This window comes from Elephantulus edwardii, unplaced genomic scaffold (assembly GCF_000299155.1).
Source record: "Elephantulus edwardii isolate Elephantulus edwardi_28Jun2011 unplaced genomic scaffold, EleEdw1.0 scaffold00056, whole genome shotgun sequence".
NCBI classification, from domain to species: Eukaryota; Metazoa; Chordata; class Mammalia; order Macroscelidea; family Macroscelididae; genus Elephantulus; species Elephantulus edwardii.
The window spans coordinates 826688-833067 of NW_006399806.1; the positions used below are offsets into that span (position 1 = coordinate 826688).

The following is a 6380-nucleotide window of genomic DNA, read 5'->3' on the forward strand; positions in this document are numbered from 1 at the left end:
GTCATGACAGGAGTCCAGAATGAAGGCTGCATAGTGGGGTGAACTTGGGGGAAGGGATTGCATAACAATGAAAGTTTTTCTTTTACTTTTCAAGGAGAAGTGTGAATTGGGGAGAGGGGTGGGAAAGGAGAAAAGGGCAACAACAAATGAATGGAAACCCTAAGTCTCTATAAACTTTCATTAAAATTAAGAAAAAAGAAATAAATTATATGATACTGGAACTGGAAAATACTGCTTATTCAGGAAAATTATATGTAGCTAAGTCTTCAGAATTTCTTATTTAAGAAAATCAAAACAGCTAAATTCTAGGTAAGTTATATCCATACAATCAATGTTACTTAGACATCATTATAAAGTAAGAACTGTAATTTGACAGTTAAAAAACCCCAGCACATTAAATTGAAATGGTTGTTGCTTTAAAAGTTACTCAAAAGAAAGCCAAGTCTATTCCCTTTAAATTGATTCCAGTTCATAGCAAGCCTGTGAGGCTAGAAGAGAGTGACTCCACAGGGCTCCAAGCTTACAGTTTTCAGGTAAGCAGCCTGCTGCATCTCTCTCCTGTCTATTGGTTGATGAGTTCCAACTGCCAGTCTTTTCCAGTGTATGTCACAGCACTTTAACCACTGAACTACCAAGATTGCTCGTAAGTTAAATCATGGCTAAGCAGTATTATGTACTATTATGAAATTATATTCCTCTAAAACGTGTGCAAATATTCTAGCTATTGGCTGTTGTTATGTGATATTGAGTCAGAACCGACACATAGCTGCCCTCCGATGAGTTTTCAGATGCTGTACTTCACACAGGAGGAGACTGCCCAGGTTTCTTCCAGTGAGCAGCTGGTGGATTCGAACCACATGCCTTTGAGTTGGAAGCACAGCTTATTACTAGTTTTTCCAAGCTGCATAATGAAAAGAATTGAAAATGAGTACTATCACTCACTATCTGTTGGTCTGGTTTTAGAAACTCTCAGTTTCTCATTAAAATCACAGAAATATCTCATAGGGGAATGAGATTTATATAAAATTTATTACCATTACATATTGTGAGTGCATATGGATTTTGTGTGAAGAACAGAAAATACCTTTAATATAAATAAACAGTAGTAAACGAAATCTTCTTTTTTTCCTCTCTTTACTAATCCATAAAAGGACTTCTAAAGAACCTGCTTGTTTTATTTTGTATGTTTAGATTCAGGCATGACTGCTCCAGAGAAAGATGTTCTCTAGTTCCTTCATCACCTTTAATATATGACCAGATGTCATAAAGTGGTTGATGCTCACTCATGGTGAACGTATTGTCATTGGTAGCAAGTAGTTTCTAGTTCTTCTGGCCTCAGGGAGATGAGGCCATGGTTTATGTGAGCTATAATCCTATCACTGAATACCTCAAATCTTTAGTTCCCTATTTTCTCTTTTGCTTTAAGTTGTTGTTATTGTGTGCTGTGGAGTTGGAACTAATAATAGTTAACCCTCCAGAAGGTTGCTCTAAGTATAAATTGTATCATAGTACAATTTAGGATAATAAGCTTAAGGTAATTGTATCTTAGAATGGATGCTTGGATGTTAAGATGTTAGCATCAGATATTACTCATGAAACTAGGTTATAGAACGTAAACTTTATTAGCTGTATTATGTTCATTTACAGTGTTGTCCCACAAGATCTGACCTTGAGTCTTCAAATTCTATCAGCCAACCTCTTGAGATCATTGTTTGTGTCTAGGAGGTACCTGTAACTCTGCCCATAAAGGCATTTTGTTACATGCTGAGGAGTTGGTACTGACTCATAGCTGACCCTCTAGTGGATTCTCATGTGCTATAAATCACACAGGAGGAGATTGCCCATTTATCTCTCATGTAGCTGCTGGTGGATTTGAACTACTCCCTTTGTGTTGGCAGTACAACTCCATACTTACTAGGCCAGTAGAGTTCTCTGTAGGCATTATGATTTTTGTGAGGCATTACTATATATTTGAATGTATATGCACCATAATCTATATGATTTTCAAGGACTGATTTTTTTTTCTTAAAGAAAATTGCCAGGCCTTTATTTTGGGAAGCCTTTGGTTTAACTTGAATTTCCAACCTTTTGGTTATATGTTATCCATTTGCACCATCCAAGGACTCCATCTATGCTATATAGCCAGTGGTAAATGTTTTTATTTAATCCATTCTGAATGGTTCACATCCCATGTGAGTGTGTTTAAGAGATTTATCTTGATATACAAAATAAGAATGACTCTAAATTATTTTCAATTTGTTTATAATCAAGTAATTTATGGTGGAGATAGCCCAGTGTCTTATTTACTATATGGTGGCAATAGCCCAATGTCTGGTCCTAAATCATAAAAGATAATAGGCTCTCACTGTTATCTCATTTTAAAAGATAGTGGTATAGGTTTATCAGCACTTTACTGTTCTTAGGTGCTTGAGCAGCATACTATATAAAATGCTAAGTTGCTAACTGAAAGGTCAGGTATCTAAATCCGTTGGCTGTTCCCAGGGAGGTAGATGGCAGTCTCCTCCCATGTGCAGCCTTGGAAACCCAGAGGAGGTTGCTGTGCGTGATAACTAACTGGATGCCAGTGGATTGGGTTTGGGCTTTGTTCCTTCCTCTAGAATTAAGCACATTGGCACCAATCTTTGCAGCTTTCAAATGTCGACTTCCTCAGCTTCCGATTTGCTGCACTAACTTCCTCCAGTTAATGAAGCTCTTTCCCCCACCTTTGTCCTAATTTTATAGGACTAAAGTAGAATGATAACTAAATAGAATATCTACTAAAAACATGGGAATTTCTGATTTAAATATAATTATCAGTTCATGAAAAAAAATAGTAAAGTGTTCTGAGGATATCACAACAGTTTCATGGTTAAAAATATAATTTGGAATAATTGCATTTCACTGGCATCAAGTTTCCCTTCTTTGAGGTAATCCAGGATTATTCAAAATAAAGGAAAATCTGTATGATTTTTAATTTCCTCTGCTGGTGGCTTAGTGGCAAGAAGCTGCACTGCAACCCCGAAGACACTTGGTTTGAATCCACCTGCTGCTGCACGGGAGAAGGATGAGTATTCTCCTCCTGTGTGTTTACCCACTGGAAACCCCTGGAGGGTCAGCTGTGAGTTGGTTCCAACTCTACAGCATACAACAATAACAACTTCTGTTGTGGTCTATAGAAAGTCACACTGATAATTCAAAGGTGGTGCCTCTCTAGTGGTCTGAAACTACTAGTGAATCTGCAGGGAAAAAAGATGGACAATCTCAAAGTTAGCTGCTATGAAGCTGTTCCAGCTTTACAGCAATGAGTTCCAGTTTTTAGGCTTATATTGTTAAATTATAGGCAATCTCGTATAGTCAGAAATATTTAATAGCAAATTTTACCTTACAAAATGGCAAAATGGTTCTACTTGTATTCTGATGCAAGCACTTATACACACTTGTGTATGTAGGGAGCAGTGATGGCTTAGTGCTAAGGAGTTTCCCTACCAACCTAAAGACCCATGATTTGAACTTAAAAGTTGCTCCACAGGAGAAAGATGGAAAGTCTCCTCCTGTGTGATTTACTGCCTCTGAACACCTGCTAGAGGAGCAGCTAGTAGTTGGTGCTGACTCAGTGTTATACAATAACAAACATGTATTATGTATCTCCAGTCTATCAGGAGACCAGGTGGTACAGACTTCATTATGTGTTTTACTGCCAGCTCTGAATCCACTGTTGCCCAGTGGGATAAGGACAGTCTCTTCCTGTAACCCCTTACAGTCTCAGAAACCTGGTGGATGTCCTGGTGGATAGCTGCCATGAGCCAGATGCAAATCAGTGGCAATGGGCTTGATTTTGCTGTTGTTACTGTTGTTTCTGTAGATATCCACATCTTCATGTGGGGAGCTCTAGTGGCCTAGTAGTAAGAAGCTGCCGTCCAGTTCCAAAGGGATGCAATTCAAATCCACCAGCTGTTTCACAACAGAAGGACGGACACTCTCTTCCCATGCAGTTTACTGCCTCTGGAAACCTGCTGGAGCTATGGATCGGTTCTGGCTCTATGGCACACAACGACAGCAACAATATCTCAAACTCAATGCTATCTGCAAATCCCACAGGGAGAGATTACCCATCTTTATCCCTCAGAGGTGTTGGTGGATTTGAATCACTGGAGAAATTTGGCCTTTGGCTTAGCAGTGCAACTCCCTATGGACTCTGTCACTGGACATCTACTGGAATGTCTGCCTCAAGCAAAGTCGGTCTTAGAGAAAGTACAGCCAGAGTTCTCCTTAGAAGCGTAGTTGGGGAAACTTCACCTCATATATTTTGAGCATGTTGTAAGGGCCAGTTCTTGGAAAAAGACATCATTCTAGGAATATGGAGGTACAGAGTAAGAGAGGAAGGCTCTCAAGGAGTTAGTGTGTCAGTGGGTTGACACAGTGACTGTAACAATGGGCCTGACCGGATTAGAGATGGTGATAACAGCACAGGATGGGGTGAGGTTCAGATCTTTTGACTTTAGAGTCACAGTGAGTCATAATCAACTCAGAGACACCTAACAACAGCAGGATGGGGTTTTTTTAATGCATAATGTGCTTTTCCGGGGAGATGAATTGCATCATTCTTGTGGTTTATGAGCTTTGACTGTACTCATAGTGTCACTGTGAGTGGTAAGTGACTTGATGGTACCTAACAACAATAACAACAACAATATCTGAGTTCTTGTATACACACACACACACAAATAAACACAAATGATAGCAATAATATTAACACTGATGGCAAAACCAAAAATAATAATGCTGAAAGCTCTGGTCAACAAATGCTCTGAAATGGAACTTGGTTACAAAATTTCAAAAAATATGGTTGAAAGTATCAAGTCCTGGGTATATTTAACATATCTCCAATCCAGGATGTTTGTGTCGATGTGACAACTGTTTATTTAGGTCATCTTTGGATTTTGTTGAGCACCAGGGGGCTGAATTTGGAGGATCAAGTATTGGCACACGTATGCCACTGCCAGAACAGCGGTGGTGCGACCAGAGAGAGAGAAAGGCAAACGGAGACTGTATTTCCTGTGTAGACTGAAACTATGCACTTTGTTTTTTTGTTTCTGAAGCGGTGCGTTTTGAGGGCATAGAGTATAAATTCTATACATGAGTGTACCAAAATAATTGGCTAGCACAGAAAAATTTCATGAAACATATGATCAAGAGCCTGTAGTGATGAAGGAGAAAGTTCAAGCTGCCTTGAAAGAGTTGGCAAAAAAACCTCCAAGGCCCCAGGAATTGACAGCTTACCAGTTGACCTATTTCAACAAACAGATGCTGCCCTGGATGCACTCACCTGATTGTGCCAAGAAATCTGGAAGACAAACACCTGACCAGTTGACTGGAAGAGAACTATATTTGTTCCCATTGCAAAAAAAAAAAAAAAAAAGCTGACGTGACAGAGTGTAGAAATTATTGATCAATATCATTAATATCACATGCAAGAAAGATCCTGCTGAAAATTGTCCAAAAACAACTGGAACAGCACATCAACAGACAACTATCAGATGTACAGGCTAGGTTTAGAAAAGACACTAAAGACATTATAACCAATGCTGGATGGATCTCAGCTGACAGCTGAGAGTCCCAGAGCGATGTCTGTCTGTGTTTCATTGACTGTGCAAAGGCAGCTGATTGTGTGGATAACAACAAACAATAGCTAACTATGAGAAGAATGGGAATCCCAGAACACATACATGATTGTGCTTATGTGAAACCTATACTTGAACCAGGAGGCGGTTGTCAGACAGAGCAAAGAAACAAGGCATAGTTCAAAATCAGGAAAAGTTTATACCAGGGATTCATCCTGTGTCCATACTTTTTCAATTTATGTGCAGAAACGATCATCTGGGAGGCTGGGCTCCATGAGGAGGAATGTGGCATCAGGATTAGAGGAAGACTCATCAACAACCTTCATTATGCAAATGACTCAACCTTACTTGCCAAAAAGACGAGGAGGACCTGAGGTGCTTGTTGCAGAAGGTCAAGGACTGCAGCCTTAAATATGGATTGAAGTTCAACATCAAGAGAAAAAAAGATTCTCACCACTGAGTCAATTGGCGGTATCATGATAGATAGTGAAGACTGAGACAGCTTCAGCCTGCTTGGATACACAATCAACACTCATGCTGCCAGCAGCTGGAAAATCAAAAGATGAATTGCACTGGGAAGGTCTGCTGTCAGGGATCTCTCCAGAGTACTGAGAAGCAGTGAAGTCAGTCTAGAGACTAAGGTGTGCATTGTCCCGACCGTGATCTTCACAGTTACTTGCTATGTGTCAGACAACTGAACAATAACTAAGGATAATAGAAGAAGAATTGATTCCTTTGAGTTGTGATGCTGGAGAAGAG

General features: G+C 39.6%; 1 protein-coding gene across 1 annotated transcript in view; it reads left to right on the forward strand.

Moving 5' to 3' along the window:
- GUCY1A2 (guanylate cyclase 1, soluble, alpha 2) overlaps positions 1–6380 on the forward strand; it is a 453384-nt gene that overhangs the window by 293604 nt on the left and 153400 nt on the right. The gene's annotated exons all lie outside the window — the stretch shown is intronic.